The following is a 20400-nucleotide window of genomic DNA, read 5'->3' on the forward strand; positions in this document are numbered from 1 at the left end:
TCATTTTTCACCATAGCTCTCTATGGGCTTCCAAATATCACTTTACCAATTCCACAAGAACTGTCTTAGCGAAAGGCTTCTTGAGGGGAAAGCTGTAACTCTGTGAGATGATTTCACAGATCACAAAGAAGTTTCTCAGAAAGTTTCTTTCTCTTTGTTATCGGAGGTTATTTGCTTTGGCCCTATAGTGTTCTAAGGGATCCGAAATATCTGTTCTCAGATTCCACAGAAATAAGGCTAGCAAAGAGATCCTCGAAATACACATGTAACTCTGTGAGATGAATTAACCGAACACTAAGCAGTTTCTCAGAAAGCTTCTTTCCAGATTTCATCTGAGGATATTTCCTTTTTCACGATAGCCCTCTAAGGGCTTCCAAATATCACTTTGCCAATTCCACAAGAACTGTCTTAGCGAAAGGCTTCTTGAGGGGAAAGCTGTAACTCTGTGAGACGATTTCACAGAACACAAAGAAGTTTCTCAGAAAGCTTCTTTCTCTTTGTAATCGGAGGACATTTCCTTTGGCCCTATAGTCTTCTAAGGGATCCGAAATATCTGTTCTCAGATTCCAGAGATATAAGGCTAGCAAAGAGATCCACGAAATACAGATGTAACTCTGTGAGATGAATTAACAGAACACTAAGCAGTTTCTCAGAAAGCTTCTTTCCAGATTTCATCTGAGGATATTTCCTTTTTCACCAGAGCCCTCTATGGGCTTCCAAATATCACTTTGCCAATTCCACAGAAACTGTCTTAGCGAAAGACTTCTTGATGGGAAAGCAGTAACTCTGAGAGATGATTTCAAAGAACACAAAGAAGTTTCTCAGAAAGCTTCTTTCTCTTTATTATCGGAGGATATTTCCTTTGGCCCTATAGTCTTCAAAGGGATCCGAAATATCTGTTCTCAGATTCCACAGAAATAAGGCTAGCAAAGAGATCCTCGAAATACACATGTAACTCTGTGAGATGAATTAACCGAACACTAAGCAGTTTCTCAGAAAGCTTCTTTCCAGATTTCATCTGAGGATATTTCCTTTTTCACGATAGCCCTCTAAGGGCTTCCAAATATCACTTTGCCAATTCCACAAGAACTGTCTTAGCGAAAGGCTTCTTGAGGGGAAAGCTGTAACTCTGTGAGACGATTTCACAGAACACAAAGAAGTTTCTCAGAAAGCTTCTTTCTCTTTGTAATCGGAGGATATTTCCTTTGGCCCTATAGTCTTCTAAGGGATCCGAAATATCTGTTCTCAGATTCCAGAGATATAAGGCTAGCAAAGAGATCCACGAAATACAGATGTAACTCTGTGAGATGAATTAACAGAACACTAAGCAGTTTCTCAGAAAGCTTCTTTCCAGATTTCATCTGAGGATATTTCCTTTTTCACCAGAGCCCTCTATGGGCTTCCAAATATCACTTTGCCAATTCCACAGAAACTGTCTTAGCGAAAGACTTCTTGATGGGAAAGCAGTAACTCTGAGAGATGATTTCAAAGAACACAAAGAAGTTTCTCAGAAAGCTTCTTTCTCTTTATTATCGGAGGATATTTCCTTTGGCCCTATAGTCTTCAAAGGGATCCGAAATATCTGTTCTCAGATTCCACAGAAATAAGGCTAGCAAAGAAATCAACGAAATACAGATGTAACTCTGTGTGATGAAATAAGAGAACATTAAGCAGTTTCTCAGAAAGCTTCTTTCCAGATTTCATCTGAGGATATTTCCTTTTTCACCGTAGCCCTCTACGGGCTTCCAAATATCACTTTGCCAATTCCACAGGAACTGTCTTAGCGAAAGGCTTCTTGAGGGGAAAGCTGTAACTCTGTGAGATGATTTCACAGATCCCAAAGAATTTTCTCAGAAAGCTTGTTTATCTTTGTTACCGGAGGTTATTTGCTTTGGCCCTATTGTGTTCTAAGGAATCCGAAATATCTGGTCTCAGATTCCACAGAAATAAGGCTAGCAAGGAGATCCTGGAAATACAGATGTAACTATGTGAGATGAATTAACAGAACACTAAGCAGTTTCTCAGAAAGCTTCTTTCCAGATTTCATCTGAGGATATTTCCTTTTTCACCATAGCCCTCTATGGGCTTCCAAATATCACTCTGCCAATTCCACAGGAACTGTCTTAGCGAAAGGCTTCTTGTGGGGAAAGCTGTAACTCTGTGAGATGATTTCAAAGAACACAAAGAAGTTTCTCAGAAAGCTTCTTTCTCTTTGTTATCGGAGGATATTTCCTTTGGCCCTATAGTGTTCTAATGGATCCGAAATATCTGTTCTCAGATTCCACAGAAATAAGGCTAGCAAAGAGATCCACGAAATACAGATGTAACTCTGTGAGATGAATTAAGAGAACACTAAGTAGTTTCTCAGAAAGCTTCTTTCCAGATTTCATCTGGGGATATTTCCTTTTTCACCATAGCCCTCTATGGGCTTCCAAATATCACTTTGCCAATTGCACAAGAACTGTCTTAGTGAAAGGCTTCTTGAGGGGAAAGCTGTAACTCTGTGAGATGATTTCACAGAACACAAAGAAGTTTCTCAGTAAGCTTCTTTCTCTTTGTAATAGGAGGATGTTTACTTTGGCCATATAGTCTTCTAATGAATCCGAAATATCTGTTCTCAGATTCCAGAGAAATAAGGCTAGCAAAGAGATCCACGAAACACAGATGTAACTCTGTGAGATGAATTAACAGAACACTATGCAGTTTCTCAGACAGCTTCTTTCCAGATTTCATCTGAGGATATTTCCTTTTTCACCATAGCCCTCTAAGGGCTTCCAAATATCACTTTGCCAATTGCACAAGAACTGTCTTAGCGAAAGGCTTCTTGAGGGGAAAGCTGTAACTCTGTGAGATGATTTCACAGATCCCAAAGAATTTTCTCAGAAAGCTTGTTTATCTTTGTTATCAGAGGTTATTTGCTTTGGCCCTATAGTGTTCTAAGGAATCCGAAATATCTGGTCTCAGATTCCACAGAAATAAGGCTAACAAGGAGATCCTGGAAATGCAGATGTAACACTGTGAGATGAATTAACAGAACACTAAGCAGTTTCCAGAAAGCTTCTTTCCAGATTTCATGGGAGGATATTTCCTTTTTCACCATAGCCCTCTAAGGGCTTCCAAATATCACTTTGCCAATTCAACAAGAACTGTCTTAGCGAAAGGCTTCTTGAGGGGAAAGCTGTAACTCTGCGAGATGATTTCACAAATCACAAGGAAGTTTCTCAGAAAGCTTCTTTCTCTTTGCTATCGGAGGTTATTTGCTTTGGCCCTATAATGTTCTAAGAGATCCGAAATATCTGTTCTCAGATTCCACAGAAATAAGGCTAGCAAAGAGATCCACGAAATACAGATGTAACTCTGTGAGATGAATTAACAGAACACTAAGCAGTTTCTCAGAAAGCTTCTTTCCAGATTTCATCTGAGGATATTTCCTTTTTCACCATAGCCCTCTAAGGGCTTCCAAACATCACTCTGCCAATTCCAGAGGAACTGTCTTAGCGAAAGGCTTCTTGTGGGGAAAGCTGTAACTCTGTGAGATGATTTCAAAGAACACAAAGAAGTTTCTCAGAAAGCTTCTTTCTCTTTGTTATCGGAGGATATTTCCTTTGGCCCTATAGTGTTCTAATGGATCCGAAATATCTGTTCTCAGATTCCACAGAAATAAGGCTAGAAAAGAGATCCACGAAATACAGATGTAACTCTGTGAGATGAATTAACAGAACACTAAGCAGTTTCTCAGAAAGCTTCTTTCCAGATTTCATCTGAGGATATTTCCTTTTTCACCATAGCCCTCTATGGGCTTCCAAATATCGCTTTGCCAATTGCACAAGAACTGTCTTAGCGAAAGGCTTCTTGAGGGGAAAGCTGTAACTCTGTGAGATGATTTCACAGAACACAAAGAAGTTTCTCAGAAAGCTTCTTTCTCTTTGTAATCGGAGGATATTTCCTTTGGCCCTATAGGCTTCTAAGTGATCCGAAATATCTGTTCTCAGATTCCAGAGAAATAAGGCTAGCAAAGAGATCCTCGAAATACAGATGTAACTCTGAGAGACGAAATAACAGAACACTAAGCAGTTTCTCAGAAAGCTTCTTTCCAGATTTCATCTGAGGATATTACCTTTTTCACCATAGCCCTCTATGGGCTTCCAAATATCACTTTGCCAATTCCACAACAACTGTCTTAGCGAAAGGCTTCTTGATGGGAAAGCTGTAACTCTGTGAGATGATTTCAAAGAACACAAAGAAGTTTCTCAGAAAGCTTCTTTCTCTTTATTATCGGAGGATATTTCCTTTGGCCCTATAGTCTTCAAAGGGATCCGAAATATCTGTTCTCAGATTACACAGAAATAAGGCTAGCAAAGAAATCAACGAAATGCAGATGTAACTCTGTGAGATGAAATAAGAGAACATTAAGCAGTTTCTCAGAAAACTTCTTTCCAGATTTCATCTGACGATATTTCCTTTTTCACCATAGCCCTCTACGGTCTTCGAAATATCACTTTGCCAATTCCACACGAACTGTCTTAGCGAAAGACTTCTTGAGGGGAAAGCTGTAACTCTGTGAGATGATTTCACAGATCCCAAAGAATTTTCTCAGAAAGCTTGTTTATCTTTGTTATCGGAGGTTATTTGCTTTGGCCCTATAGTGTTCTAAGGAATCCGAAATATCTGGTCTCAGATTCCACAGAAATAAGGCTAGCAAGGAGATCCTGGAAATACAGATGTAACTCTGTGAGATGAATTAACAGAACACTAAGCAGTTTCTCAGAAAGCTTCTTTCCAGATTTCATCTGAGGATATTTCCTTTTTCACCATAGCCCTCTATGGGCTTCCAAATATCGCTTTGCCAATTCCACAAGAACTGTCTTAGCGAAAGGCTTCTTGAGGGGAAAGCTGTAACTCTGTGAGATGATTTCACAGATCGCAAAGAAGTTTCTCAGAAAGCTTCTTTCTCTTTCTTATGGGAGGTTATTAGCTTTGGCCCTATAGTGTTCTAAGGGATCCGAAATATCTGTTCTCAGATTCCACAGAAATAAGGCTAGCAAAGAGATCCTCGAAATACAGATGTAACTCTGTGAGATGAAATAACAGAACACTATGCAGTTTTTCAGAAAGCTTCTTTCCAGATTTCATCCGAGGATATTTCCTTTTTCACGATAGCCCTCTAAGGCCTTCCAAATATCACTTTGCCAATTCCACAAAAACTGTCTTAGCGAAAGGCTTCTTGAGGGGAGAGCTGTAACTCTGTGAGATGATTTCACAGAACACAAAGAAGTTTCTCAGAAAGCTTCTTTCTCTTTGTTATCGGAGGACATTTCCTTTGGCCCTATAGTCTTCAAAGGGATCAGGAATATCTGTTCTCAGATTCCACAGAAATAAGGCTAGCAAAGAGATCCACGAAATACAGATGTAACTCTCTGAGATGAAATAACAGAACACTAAGCAGTTTCTCAGAAAGCTTCTTTCCATATTTCATCTGAGGATATTTCCTTTTTCACCATAGCCCTCTATGGGCTTCCAAATATCACTTTGCCAATTCCACAAGAACTGTCTTAGCGAAAGGCTTCTTGAGGGGAGAGCTGTAAATCTGTGAGATGATTTCAAATAACACAAAGAAGTTTCTCAGAAAGCTTCTTTCTCTTTGTAATCGGAGGATATTTCCTTTGCCCTATAGTCTTCTAAGGGATCCGAAATATCTGTTCTCAGATTCCAGAGAAATAAGGCTAGGAAAGAGATCCACGAAATACAGATGTAACTCTGAGAGATGAATTAACAGAACACTAAGCTGTTTCTCAGAAAGCTTCTTTCCAGATTTCATCTGAGGATATTTCCTTTTTCACCATAGCCCTCTATGGGCTTCCAAAGATCACTTTGCCAATTCCACAAGAACTGTCTTAGCGAAAGGCTTCTTTAGGGGAAAGCTGTAACTCTGTGAGATGATTTCACAGATCACAAGGAAGTTTCTCAGAAAGCTTCTCTCTTTTTGTTATCGGAGGTTATTTGCTTTGGCCCTATAGTGTTCTAAGGGATCCGAAATATCTGTTCTCAGATTCCACAGAAATAAGGCTAGTAAAGAGATCCTCGAAATACAGATGTAACTCTTTGAGATGAATTAACAGAACACTAAGCAGTTTCTCAGAAAGCTTCTTTCCAGATTTCATCTGAGGATATTACCTTTTTCACCATAGCCCTCTATGGGCTTCCAAATATCACTTTGCCAATTCCACAACAACTGTCTTAGCGAAAGGCTTCTTGATGGGAAAGCTGTAACTCTGTGAGATGATTTCAAAGAACACAAAGAAGTTTCTCAGGAAGCTTCTTTCTCTTTATTATCGGAGGATATTTCCTTTGGCCCTATAGTCTTCAAAGGGATCCGAAATATCTGTTCTCAGATTCCACAGAAATAAGGGTAGCAAAGAAATCAACGAAATACAGATGTAACTCTGTGAGATGAAATAAGAGAACATTAAGCAGTTTCTCAGAAAGCTTCTTTCCAGATTTCATCTGAGGATATTTTCTTTTTCACCATAGCCCTCTACGGGCTTCCAAATATCACTTTGCCAATTCCACAGGAACTGTCTTAGCGAAAGGCTTCTTGAGGGGAAAGCTGTAACTCTGTGAGATGATTTCACAGATCCCAATGAATTTTCTCAGAAAGCTTCTTTTTCTTTCTTATGGGAGGTTATTAGCTTTGGCCCTATAGTGTTCTAAGGGATCCGAAATATCTGTTCTCAGATTCCACAGAAATAAGGCTAGCAAAGAGATCCTCGAAATACAGATGTAACTCTGTGAGATGAAATAACAGAACACTATGCAGTTTCTCAGAAAGCTTCTTTCCAGATTTCATCCGAGGATATTTCCTTTTTCACGATAGTCCTCTAAGGCCTTCCAAATATCTCTTTGCCAATTCCACAAAAACTGTCTTAGCGAAAGGCTTCTTGAGGGGAAAGCTGTAACTCTGTGAGATGATTTCACAGAACACAAAGAAGTTTCTCAGAAAGCTTCTTTCTCTTTGTTATCGGAGGATATTTCCTTTGGCCCTATAGTCTTCAAAGGGATCAGGAATATCTGTTCTCAGATTCCACAGAAATAAGGCTAGCAAAGAGATCCACGAAATACAGATGTAACTCTCTGAGATGAAATAACAGAACACTAAGCAATTTCTCAGAAAACTTCTTTCCAGATTTCATCTGAGGATATTTCCTTTTTCACCATAGACCTCTATGGGCTTCCAAATATCACTTTGCCAATTCCACAAGAACTGTCTTAGCGAAAGGCTTCTTGAGGGGAGAGCTGTAACTCTGTGAGATGATTTCAAATAACACAAAGAAGTTTCTCAGAAAGCTTCTTTCTCTTTGTAATCGGAGGATATTTCCTTTGCCCTATAGTCTTCTAAGGGATCCGAAATATCTGTTCTCAGATTCCAGAGAAATAAGGCTAGGAAAGAGATCCACGAAATACAGATGTAACTCTGAGAGATGAATTAACAGAACACTAAGCTGTTTCTCAGAAAGCTTCTTTCCAGATTTCATCTGAGGATATTTCCTTTTTCACCATAGCCCTCTATGGGCTTCCAAAGATCACTTTGCCAATTCCACAAGAACTGCCTTAGCGAAAGGCTTCTTGAAGGGAAAGCTGTAACTCTGTGAGATGATTTCACAGAACACAAATAAGTTTCTCAGAAAGCTTCTTTCTCTTTGTTATCGGAGGACATTTCCTCTGGCCCTATAGTGTTATAAGAGATCCGAAATATCTGTTCTCAGATTCCACAGAAATAAGGCTAGTAAAGATATCCACGAAATACAGATGTAACTCTGTGAGATGAATTAACAGAACACTAAGCAGTTTCACAGACAGCTTCTTTCCAGATTTCATCTGAGGATATTTCCTTTTTCACCATAGCCCTCTATGGGCTTCCAAATATAACTTTGCCAATTCCACAAGAACTGTCTTAGCGAAAGGCTTCTTTAGGGGAAAGCTGTAACTCTGTGAGATGATTTCACAGATCTCAAGGAAGTGTCTCAGAAAGCTTCTCTCTTTTTGTTATCGGAGGTTATTTGCTTTGGCCCTATAGTGTTCTAAGTGATCCGAAATATCTGTTCTCAGATTCCACAGAAATAAGGCTAGTAAAGAGATCCTCGAAATACAGATGTAACTCTTTGAGATGAATTAACAGAACACTAAGCCGTTTCTCAGAAAGCTTCTTTCCAGATTTCATCTGAGGATATTACCTTTTTCACCATAGCCCTCTATGGGCTTCCAAATATCACTTTGCCAATTCCACAACAACTGTCTTAGCGAAAGGCTTCTTGATGGTAAAGCTGTAACTCTGTGAGATGATTTCAAAGAACACAAAGAAGTTTCTCAGGAAGCTTCTTTCTCTTTATTATCGGAGGATATTTCCTTTGGCCCTATAGTCTTCAAAGGGATCCGAAATATCTGTTCTCAGATTCCACAGAAATAAGGCTAGCAAAGAAATCAACGAAATACAGATGTAACTCTGTGAGATGAAATAAGAGAACATTAAGCAGTTTCTCAGAAAGCTTCTTTCCAGATTTTATCTGAGGATATTTTCTTTTTCACCATAGCCCTCTACGGGCTTCCAAATATCACTTTGCCAATTCCACAGGAACTGTCTTAGCCAAAGGCTTCTTGAGGGGAAAGCTGTAACTCTGTGAGATGATTTCACAGATCCCAATGAATTTTCTCAGAAAGCTTGTTTATCTTTGTTATCGGAGGTTATTTGCTTTGGCCCTATAGTGTTCTAAGGAATCCGAAATATCTGGTCTCAGATTCCACAGAAATAAGGCTAACAAGGAGATCCTGGAAATACAGATGTAACTCTGAGAGATGAATTAACAGAACACTAAGCAGTTTCCAGAAAGCTTCTTTCCAGATTTCATGGGAGGATATTTCCTTTTTCACCATAGCCCTCTAAGGGCTTCCAAATATCACTTTGCCAATTCAACAAGAACTGTCTTAGCGAAAGGCTTCTTGAGGGGAAAGCTGTAACTCTGTGAGATGATTTCACAGATCACAAGGAAGTTTCTCAGAAAGCTTCTTTCTCTTTGTTATCGGAGGTTATTTGCTTTGGCCCTATAATGTTCTAAGGGATCCGAAATATCTGTTCTCAGATTCCACAGAAATAAGGCTAGCAAAGAGATCCACGAAATACAGATGTAACTCTGTGAGATGAATTAACAGAACACTAAGCAGTTTCTCAGAAAGCTTCTTTCCAGATTTCATCTGAGGATATTTCCTTTTTCACCATAGCCCTCTATGGGCTTCCAAACATCACTCTGCCAATTCCAGAGGAACTGTCTTAGCGAAAGTCTTCTTGTGGGGAAAGCTGTTACTCTGTGAGATGATTTCAAAGAACACAAAGAAGTTTCTGAGAAAGCTTCTTTCTCTTTGTTATCGGAGGATATTTCCTTTGGCCCTATAGTGTTCTAATGGATCGGAAATATCTGTTCTCAGATTCCACAGAAATAAGGCTAGCAAAGAGATCCACGAAATACAGATGTAACTCTGTGAGATGAATTAACAGAACACTAAGCAGTTTCTCAGAATGCTTCTTTCCAGATTTCATCTGAGGATATTTCCTTTTTCACCATAGCCCTCTATGGGCTTCCAAATATCGCTTTGCCAATTGCACAAGAACTGTCTTCGCGAAAGGCTTCTTGAGGGGAAAGCTGTAACTCTGTGAGATGATTTCACAGAACACAAAGAAGTTTCTCAGAAAGCTTCTTTCTCTTTTTAATCGGAGGATATTTCCTTTGGCCCTATAGGCTTCTAAGTGATCCGAAATATCTGTTCTCAGATTCCAGAGAAATAAGGCTAGCAAAGAGATCCTCGAAATACAGATGTAACTCTGAGAGACGAAATAACAGAACACTAAGCAGTTTCTCAGAAAGCTTCTTTCCAGATTTCATCTGAGGATATTACCTTTTTCACCATAGCCCTCTATGGGCTTCCAAATATCACTTTGCCAATTCCACAAGAACTGTCTTAGCGAAAGGCTTCTTGATGGGAAAGCTGTAACTCTGTGAGATGATTTCAAAGAACACAAAGAAGTTTCTCAGAAAGCTTCTTTCTCTTTATTATCGGAGGATATTTCCTTTGGCCCTATAGTCTTCAAAGGGATCCGAAATATCTGTTCTCAGATTCCACAGAAATAAGGCTAGCAAAGAAATAAACGAAATGCAGATGTACCTCTGTGAGATGAAATAAGAGAACATTAAGCAGTTTCTCAGAAATCTTCTTTCCAGATTTCATCTGAGGATATTTCCTTTTTCACCATAGCCCTCTACGGGCTTCGAAATATCACTTTGCCAATTCCACAAGAACTGTCTTAGCGAAAGGCTTCTTGAGGGGAAAGCTGTAACTCTGTGAGATGATTTCACAGATCCCAAAGAATTTTCTCAGAAAGCATGTTTATCTTTGTTATCGGAGGTTATTTGCTTTGGCCCTATAGTGTTCTAAGGAATCCGAAATATCTGGTCTCAGATTCCACAGAAATAAGGCTAGCAAAGAGATCCTCGAAATACAGATGTAACTCTGTGAGATGAAATAACAGAACACTATGCAGTTTCTCAGAAAGCTTCTTTCCAGATTTCATCCGAGGATATTTCCTTTTTCACCATAGCCCTCTAAGGCCTTCCAAATATCACTTTGCCAATTCCACAAAAACTGTCTTAGCGAAAGGCTTCTTGAGGGGAGAGCTGTAACTCTGTGAGATGATTTCAAATAACACAAAGAAGTTTCTCAGAAAGCTTCTTTCTCTTTGTTATCGGAGGATATTTCCTTTGGCCCTATAGTCTTCAAAGGGATCAGGAATATCTGTTCTCAGATTCCACAGAAATAAGGCTAGCAAAGAGATCCACGAAATACAGATGTATCTCTCTGAGATGAAATAACAGAACACTAAGCAGTTTCTCAGAAAGCTTCTTTCCAGATTTCATCTGAGGATATTTCCTTTTTCACCATAGCCCTCTATGGGCTTCCAAATATCACTTTGCCAATTCCACAAGAACTGTCTTAGCGAAAGGCGTCTTGAGGGGAGAGCTGTAACTCTGTGAGATGATTTCAAATAACACAAAGAAGTTTCTCAGAAAGCTTCTTTCTCTTTGTAATTGGAGGATATTTCCTTTGCCCTATTGTCTTCTAAGGGATCCGAAATATCTGTTCTCAGATTCCAGAGAAATAAGGCTAGGAAAGAGATCAACGAAATACAGATGTAACTCTGAGAGATGAATTAACAGAACACTAAGCTGTTTCTCAGAAAGCTTCTTTCCAGATTTCATCTGAGGATATTTCCTTTTTCACCATAGCCCTCTATGGGCTTCCAAAGATCACTTTGCCAATTCCACAGAACTGCCTTAGCGAAAGGCTTCTTGAGGGGAAAGCTGTAACTCTGTGAGATGATTTCACAGAACACAAATAAGTTTCTCAGAAAGCTTCTTTCTCTTTGTTATCGGAGGACATTTCCTTTGGCCCTATAGTGTTATAAGAGATCCGAAATATCTGTTCTCAGATTCCACAGAAATAAGGCTAGTAAAGATATCCACGAAATACAGATGTAACTCTGTGAGATGAATTAGCAGAACACTAAGCAGTTTCTCAGACAGCTTCTTTCCAGATTTCATCTGAGGATATTTCCTTTTTCACCATAGCCCTCTATGGGCTTCCAAATATAACTTTGCCAATTCCACAAGAACTGTCTTAGCGAAAGGCTTCTTTAGGGGAAAGCTGTAACTCTGTGAGATGATTTCACAGATCTCAAGGAAGTTTCTCAGAAAGCTTCTCTCTTTTTGTTATCGGAGGTTATTTGCTTTGGCCCTATAGTGTTCTAAGGGATCCGAAATATCTGTTCTCAGATTCCACAGAAATAAGGCTAGTAAAGAGATCCTCGAAATACAGATGTAACTCTTTGAGATGAATTAACAGAACACTAAGCAGTTTCTCAGAAAGCTTCTTTCCAGATTTCATCTGAGGATATTACCTTTTTCACCATAGCCCTCTATGGGCTTCCAAATATCACTTTGCCAATTCCACAACAACTGTCTTAGCGAAAGGCTTCTTGATGGGAAAGCTGTAACTCTGTGAGATGATTTCAAAGAACACAAAGAAGTTTCTCAGAAGCTTCTTTCTCTTTATTATCGGAGGATATTTCCTTTGGCCCTATAGTCTTCAAAGGGATCCGAAATATCTGTTCTCAGATTCCACAGAAATAAGGGTAGCAAAGAAATCAACGAAATACAGATGTAACTCTGTGAGATGAAATAAGAGAACATTAAGCAGTTTCTCAGAAAGCTTCTTTCCAGATTTCATCTGAGGATATTTTCTTTTTCACCATAGCCCTCTACGGGCTTCCAAATATCACTTTGCCAATTCCACAGGAACTGTCTTAGCGAAAGGCTTCTTGAGGGGAAAGCTGTAACTCTGTGAGATGATTTCACAGATCCCAATGAGTTTTCTCAGAAAGCTTCTTTTTCTTTCTTATGGGAGGTTATTAGCTTTGGCCCTATAGTGTTCTAAGGGATCCGAAATATCTGTTCTCAGATTCCACAGAAATAAGGCTAGCAAAGAGATCCTCGAAATACAGATGTAACTCTGTGAGATGAAATAACAGAACACTATGCAGTTTCTCAGAAAGCTTCTTTCCAGATTTCATCCGAGGATATTTCCTTTTTCACGATAGCCCTCTAAGGCCTTCCAAATATCACTTTGCCAATTCCACAAAAACTGTCTTAGCGAAAGGCTTCTTGAGGGGAAAGCTGTAACTCTGTGAGATGATTTCACAGAACACAAAGAAGTTTCTCAGAAAGCTTCTTTCTCTTTGTTATCGGAGGATATTTCCTTTGGCCCTATAGTCTTCAAAGGGATCAGGAATATCTTTTCTCAGATTCCACAGAAATAAGGCTAGCAAAGAGATCCACGAAATACAGATGTAACTCTCTGAGATGAAATAACAGAACACTAAGCAATTTCTCAGAAAACTTCTTTCCAGATTTCATCTGAGGATATTTCCTTTTTCACCATAGCCCTCTATGGGCTTCCAAATATCACTTTGCCAATTCCACAAGAACTGTCTTAGCGAAAGGCTTCTTGAGGGGAGAGCTGTAACTCTGTGAGATGATTTCAAATAACACAAAGAAGTTTCTCAGAAAGCTTATTTCTCTTTGTAATCGGAGGATATTTCCTTTGCCCTATAGTCTTCTAAGGGATCCGAAATATCTGTTCTCAGATTCCAGAGAAATAAGGCTAGGAAAGAGATCCACGAAATACAGATGTAACTCTGAGAGATGAATTAACAGAACACTAAGCTGTTTCTCAGAAAGCTTCTTTCCAGATTTCATCTGAGGATATTTCCTTTTTCACCATAGCCCTCTATGGGCTTCCAAAGACCACTTTGCCAATTCCACAAGAACTGCCTTAGCGAAAGGCTTCTTGAAGGGAAAGCTGTAACTCTGTGAGATGATTTCACAGAACACAAATAAGTTTCTCAGAAAGCTTCTTTCTCTTTGTTATCGGAGGACATTTCCTCTGGCCCTATCGTGTTATTAGAGATCCGAAATATCTGTTCTCAGATTCCACAGAAATAAGGCTAGTAAAGATATCCAGGAAATACAGATGTAACTCTGTGAGATGAATTAACAGAACACTAAGCAGTTTCTCAGACAGCTTCTTTCCAGATTTCATCTGAGGATATTTCCTTTTTCACCATAGCCCTCTATGGGCTTCCAAATATAACTTTGCCAATTCCACAAGAACTGTCTTAGCGAAAGGCTTCTTTAGGGGAAAGCTGTAACTCTGTGAGATGATTTCACAGATCTCAAGGAAGTTTCTCAGAAAGCTTCTTTCTCTTTGTTATCGGAGGTTATTTGCTTTGGCCCTATAGTGTTCTAAGGGATCCGAAATATCTGTTCTCAGATTCCACAGAAATAAGGCTAGCAAAGAGATCCTCGAAATACAGATATAACTCTTTGAGATGAATTAACAGAACACTAAGCAGTTTCTCAGAAAGCTTCTTTCCAGATTTCATCTGAGGATATTACCTTTTTCACCATAGCCCTCTATGGGCTTCCAAATATCACTTTGCCAATTCCACAACAACTGTCTTAGCGAAAGGCTACTTGATGGGAAAGCTGTAACTCTGTGATATGATTTCAAAGAACACAAAGAAGTTTCTCAGGAAGCTTCTTTCTCTTTATTATCGGAGGATAATTCCTTTGGCCCTATAGTCTTCAAAGGGATCCGAAATATCTGTTCTCAGATTCCACAGAAATAAGGCTAGCAAAGAAATCAACGAAATACAGATGTAACTCTGTGAGATGAAATAAGAGAACATTAAGCAGTTTCTCAGAAAGCTTCTTTCCAGATTTTATCTGAGGATATTTTCTTTTTCACCATAGCCCTCTACGGGCTTCCAAATATCACTTTGCCAATTCCACAGGAACTGTCTTAGCGAAAGGCTTCTTGAGGGGAAAGCTGTAACTCTGTGAGATTATTTCACAGATCCCAATGAATTTTCTCAGAAAGCTTGTTTATCTTTGTTATCGGAGGTTATTTGCTTTGGCCCTATAGTGTTCTAAGGAATCCGAAATATCTGGTCTCAGATTCCACAGAAATAAGGCTAACAAGGAGATCCTGGAAATACAGATGTAACTCTGAGAGATGAATTAACAGAACACTAAGCAGTTTCCAGAAAGCTTCTTTCCAGATTTCATGGGAGGATATTTCCTTTTTCACCATAGCCCTCTAAGGGCTTCCAAATATCACTTTGCCAATTCAACAAGAACTGTCTTAGCGAAAGGCTTCTTGAGGGGAAAGCTGTAACTCTGTGAGATGATTTCACAGATCACAAGGAAGTTTCTCAGAAAGCTTCTTTCTCTTTGTTATCGGAGGTTATTTGCTTTGGCCCTATAATGTTCTAAGGGATCCGAAATATCTGTTCTCAGATTCCACAGAAATAAGGCTAGCAAAGAGATCCACGAAATACAGATGTAACTCTGTGAGATGAATTAATAGAACACTAAGCAGTTTCTCAGAAAGCTTCTTTCCAGATTTCATCTGAGGATATTTCCTTTTTCACCATAGCCCTCTATGGACTTCCAAACATCACTCTGCCAATTCCAGAGGAACTGTCTTAGCGAAAGTCTTCTTGTGGGGAAAGCTGTTACTCTGTGAGATGATTTCAAAGAACACAAAGAAGTTTCTCAGAAAGCTTCTTTCTCTTTGTTATCGGAGGATATTTCCTTTGGCCCTATAGTGTTCTAATGGATCCGAAATATCTGTTCTCAGATTCCACAGAAATAAGGCTAGCAAAGAGATCCACGAAATACAGATGTAACTCTGTGAGATGAATTAACAGAACACTAAGCAGTTTCTCAGAAAGCTTCTTTCCAGATTTCATCTGAGGATATTTCCTTTTTCAACATAGCCCTCTATGGGCTTCCAAATATCGCTTTGCCAATTGCACAAGAACTGTCTTCGCGAAAGGCTTCTTGAGGGGAAAGCTGTAACTCTGTGAGATGATTTCACAGAACACAAAGAAGTTTCTCAGAAAGCTTCTTTCTCTTTTTAATCGGAGGATATTTCCTTTGGCCCTATAGGCTTCTAAGTGATCCGAAATATCTGTTCCCAGATTCCAGAGAAATAAGGCTAGCAAAGAGATCCTCGAAATACAGATGTAACTCTGAGAGACGAAATAACAGAACACTAAGCAGTTTCTCAGAAAGCTTCTTTCCAGATTTCATCTGAGGATATTACCTTTTTCACCATAGCCCTCTATGGGCTTCCAAATATCACTTTGCCAATTCCACAAGAACTGTCTTAGCGAAAGGCTTCTTGATGGGAAAGCTGTAACTCTGTGAGATGATTTCAAAGAACACAAAGAAGTTTCTCAGAAAGCTTCTTTCTCTTTATTATCGGAGGATATTTCATTTGGCCCTATAGTCTTCAAAGGGATCCGAAATATCTGTTCTCAGATTCCACAGAAATAAGGCTAGCAAAGAAATAAACGAAATGCAGATGTAACTCTGTGAGATGAAATAAGAGAACATTAAGCAGTTTCTCAGAAAGCTTCTTTCCAGATTTCATCTGAGGATATTTCCTTTTTCACCATAGCCCTCTACGGGCTTCGAAATATCACTTTGCCAATTCCACAAGAACTGTCTTAGCGAAAGGCTTCTTGAGGGGAAAGCTGTAACTCTGTGAGATGATTTCACAGATCCCAAAGAATTTTCTCAGAAAGCTTGTTTATCTTTGTTATCGGAGGTTATTTGCTTTGGCCCTATAGTGTTCTAAGGAATCCGAAATATCTGGTCTCAGATTCCACAGAAATAAGGCTAGCAAAGAGATCCTCGAAATACAGATGTAACTCTGTGAGATGAAATAACAGAACACTATGCAGTTTCTCAGAAAGCTTCTTTCCAGATTTCATCCGAGGATATTTCCTTTTTCACCATAGCCCTCTAAGGCCTTCCAAATATCACTTTGCCAATTCCACAAAAACTGTCTTAGCGAAAGGCTTCTTGAGGGGAGAGCTGTAACTCTGTGAGATGATTTCACAGAACACAAAGAAGTTTCTCAGAAAGCTTCTTTCTCTTTGTTATCGGAGGATATTTCCTTTGGCCCTATAGTCTTCAAAGGGATCAGGAATATCTGTTCTCAGATTCCACAGAAATAAGGCTAGCAAAGAGATCCACGAAATACAGATGTAACTCTCTGAGATGAAATAACAGAACACTAAGCAGTTTCTCAGAAAGCTTCTTTCCAGATTTCATCTGAGGATATTTCCTTTTTCACCATAGCCCTCTATGGGCTTCCAAATATCACTTTGACAATTCCACAAGAACTGTCTTAGCGAAAGGCTTCTTGAGGGGAGAGCTGTAACTCTGTGAGATGATTTCAAATAACACAAAGAAGTTTCTCAGAAAGCTTCTTTCTCTTTGTAATCGGAGGATATTTCCTTTGGCCCTATAGTCTTCTAAGGGATCCGAAATATCTGTTCTCAGATTCCAGAGAAATAAGGCTAGGAAAGAGATCAACGAAATACAGATGTAACTCTGAGAGATGAATTAACAGAACACTAAGCTGTTTCTCAGAAAGGTTCTTTCCAGATTTCATCTGAGGATATTTCCTTTTTCACCATAGTCCTCTATGGGCTTCCAAAGATCACTTTGCCAATTCCACAAGAACTGCCTTAGCGAAAGGCTTCTTGAGGGGAAAGCTGTAACTCTGTGAGATGATTTCACAGAACACAAATAAGTTTCTCAGAAAGCTTCTTTCTCTTTGTTATCGGAGGACATTTCCTTTGGCTCTATAGTGTTATAAGATATCCGAAATATCTGTTCTCAGATTCCACAGAAATAAGGCTAGTAAAGATATCCACGAAATACAGATGTAACTCTGTGAGATGAATTAACAGAACACTAAGCAGTTTCTCAGACAGCTTCTTTCCAGATTTCATCTGAGGATATTTCCTTTTTCACCATAGCCCTCTATGGGCTTCCAAATATAACTTTGCCAATTCCACAAGAACTGTCTTAGCGAAAGGCTTCTTTAGGGGAAAGCTGTAACTCTGTGAGATGATTTCACAGATCACAAGGAAGTTTCTCAGAAAGCTTCTTTCTCTTTGTTATCGGAGGTTATTTGCTTTGGCCCTATAGTGTTCTAAGGGATCCGAAATATCTGTTCTCAGATTCCACAGAAATAAGGCTAGCAAAGAGATCCTCGAAATACAGATGTAACTCTTTGAGATGAATTAACAGAACACTAAGCAGTTTCTCAGAAAGCTTCTTTCCAGATTTCATCTGAGGATATTACCTTTTCCACCATAGCCCTCTATGGGCTTCCAAATATCACTTTGCCAATTCCACAGGAACTGTCTTAGCGAAAGGCTTCTTGAGGGGAAAGCTGTAACTCTGTGAGATGATTTCACAGATCCCAATGAATTTTCTCAGAAAGCTTCTTTCTCTTTCTTATGGGAGGTTATTAGCTTTGGCCCTATAGTGTTCTAAGTAATCCGAAATATCTGTTCTCAGATTCCACAGAAATAAGGCTATCAAAGAGATCCTCGAAATACAGATGTAACTCTGTGAGATGAAATAACAGAACACTATGCAGTTTCTCAGAAAGCTTCTTTCCAGATTTTATCTGAGGATATTTTCTTTTTCACCATAGCCCTCTACGGGCTTCCAAATATCACTTTGCCAATTTCACAGGAACTGTCTTAGCGAAAGGCTTCTTTAGGGGAAAGCTGTAACTCTGTGAGATGATTTCACAGATCACAAGAAGTTTCTCAGAAAGCTTCTTTCTCTTTGTTATCGGAGGTTATTTGCTTTGGCCCGATACTGTTCTAAGGGATCCGAAATATCTGTTCTCAGATTCCACAGAAATAAGGCTAGCAAAGAGATCCTCCAAATACAGATGTAACTCTGTGAGATGAATTAACCGAACACTAAGCAGTTTCTCAGAAATCTTCTTTCCAGATTTCATCTGAGGATATTTCCTTTTTCACCATAGCCCTCTAAGGGCTTCCAAATATCACTTTGCCAATTGCACAAGAACTGTCTTAGCGAAAGGCTTCTTGAGGGGAAAGCTGTAACTCTGTGAGATGATTTCACAGATCCCAAAGAATTTTCTCAGAAAGCTTCTTTCTCTTTGTTATCGGAGGATATTTGCTTTGGCCCTTTAGTGTTCTAATGGATCCGAAATATCTTTTCTCAGATTCCACAGAAATAAGGCTAGCAAAGAGATCCACGAAATACAGATGTAACTGTGAGATGAATTAACAGAACACTAAGCAGTTTCTCAGAAAGCTTCTTTCCAGATTTCATCTGAGGATATTTCCTTTTTCACCATAGCCCTCTATGGGCTTCCAAATATAACTTTGCCAATTCCACAAGAACTGTCTTAGCGAAAGGCTTCTTTAGGGGAAAGCTGTAACTCTGTGAGATGATTTCACAGATCACAAGGAAGTTTCTCAGAAAGCTTCTTTCTCTTTGTTATCGGAGGTTTTTTGCTTTGGCCCTATAGTGTTCTAAGGGATCCGAAATATCTGTTCTCAGATTCCACAGAAATAAGGCTAGCAAAGAGATCCTCGAAATACAGATGTAACTCTGTGAGATGAATTAACAGAACACTAAGCAGTTTCTCAGAAAGCTTCTTTCCAGATTTCATGGGAGGATATTTCCTTTTTCACCATAGCCCTCTAAGGGCTTCCAAATATCACTTTGCCAATTCAACAAGAACTGTCTTAGCGAAAGGCTTCTTGAGGGGAAAGCTGTAACTCTGTGAGATGATTTCACAGATGCCAAGGAAGTTTCTCAGAAAGCTTCTTTCTCTTTGTTATCGGAGGATATTTCCTTTGGCCCTATAGTGTTCTAAGGGATCCGAAATATCTGTTCTCAGATTCCATAGAAATAAGGCTAGCAAAGAGATCCACGAAATACAGATGTATCTCTGTGAGATGAATTAACAGAACAGTAAGCAGTTTCTCAGACAGCTTCTTTCCAGATTTCATCTGAGATTATTTCCTTTTTCACCATAGCACTCTATGGGCTTCCAAATATCACTTTGCCAATTCCACAAGAACTGTCTTAGCGAAAGGCTTCTTGAGGGGAAAGCTGTAACTCTGTGAGATGATTTCACAGAACACAAATAAGTTTCTCAGAAAGCTTCTTTCTCTTTGTTATCGGAGGACATTTCCTTTGGCCCTATACTGTTATAAGAGATCCGAAATATCTGTTCTGAGATTCCACACAAATAAGGCTAGTAAAGATATCCACGAAATACAGATGTAACTCTGTGAGATGAATTAACAGAACACTAAGCAGTTTCTCAGACAGCTTCTTTCCAGATTTCATCTGAGGATATTTCCTTTTTCACCATAGCCCTCTAAGGGCTTCCAAATATAACTTTGCCAATTCCACAAGAACTGTCTTAGCGAAAGGCTTCTTTAGGGGAAAGCTGTAACTCTGTGAGATGATTTCACAGATCTCAAGGAAGTTTCTCAGAAAGCTTCTTTCTCTTTGTTATCGGAGGTTATTTGCTTTGGCCCTATAGTGTTCTAAGGGATCCGAAATATCTGTTCTCAGATTCCACAGAAATAAGGCTAGAAAAAGAGATCCTCGAAATACAGATGTAACTCTTTGAGATGAATTAACAGAACACTAAGCAGTTTCTCAGAAAGCTTCTTTCCAGATTTCATCTGAGGATATTACCTTTTTCACCATAGCCCTCTATGGGCTTCCAAATATCACTTTGCCAATTCCACAACAACTGTCTTAGCGAAAGGCTTCTTGATGGGAAAGCTGTAACTCTGTGATATGATTTCAAAGAACACAAAGAAGTTTCTCAGGAAGCTTCTTTCTCTTTATTATCGGAGGATATTTC

Source organism: Macaca mulatta, chromosome 18 (genome assembly GCF_049350105.2).
Source record: "Macaca mulatta isolate MMU2019108-1 chromosome 18, T2T-MMU8v2.0, whole genome shotgun sequence".
NCBI classification, from domain to species: Eukaryota; Metazoa; Chordata; class Mammalia; order Primates; family Cercopithecidae; genus Macaca; species Macaca mulatta.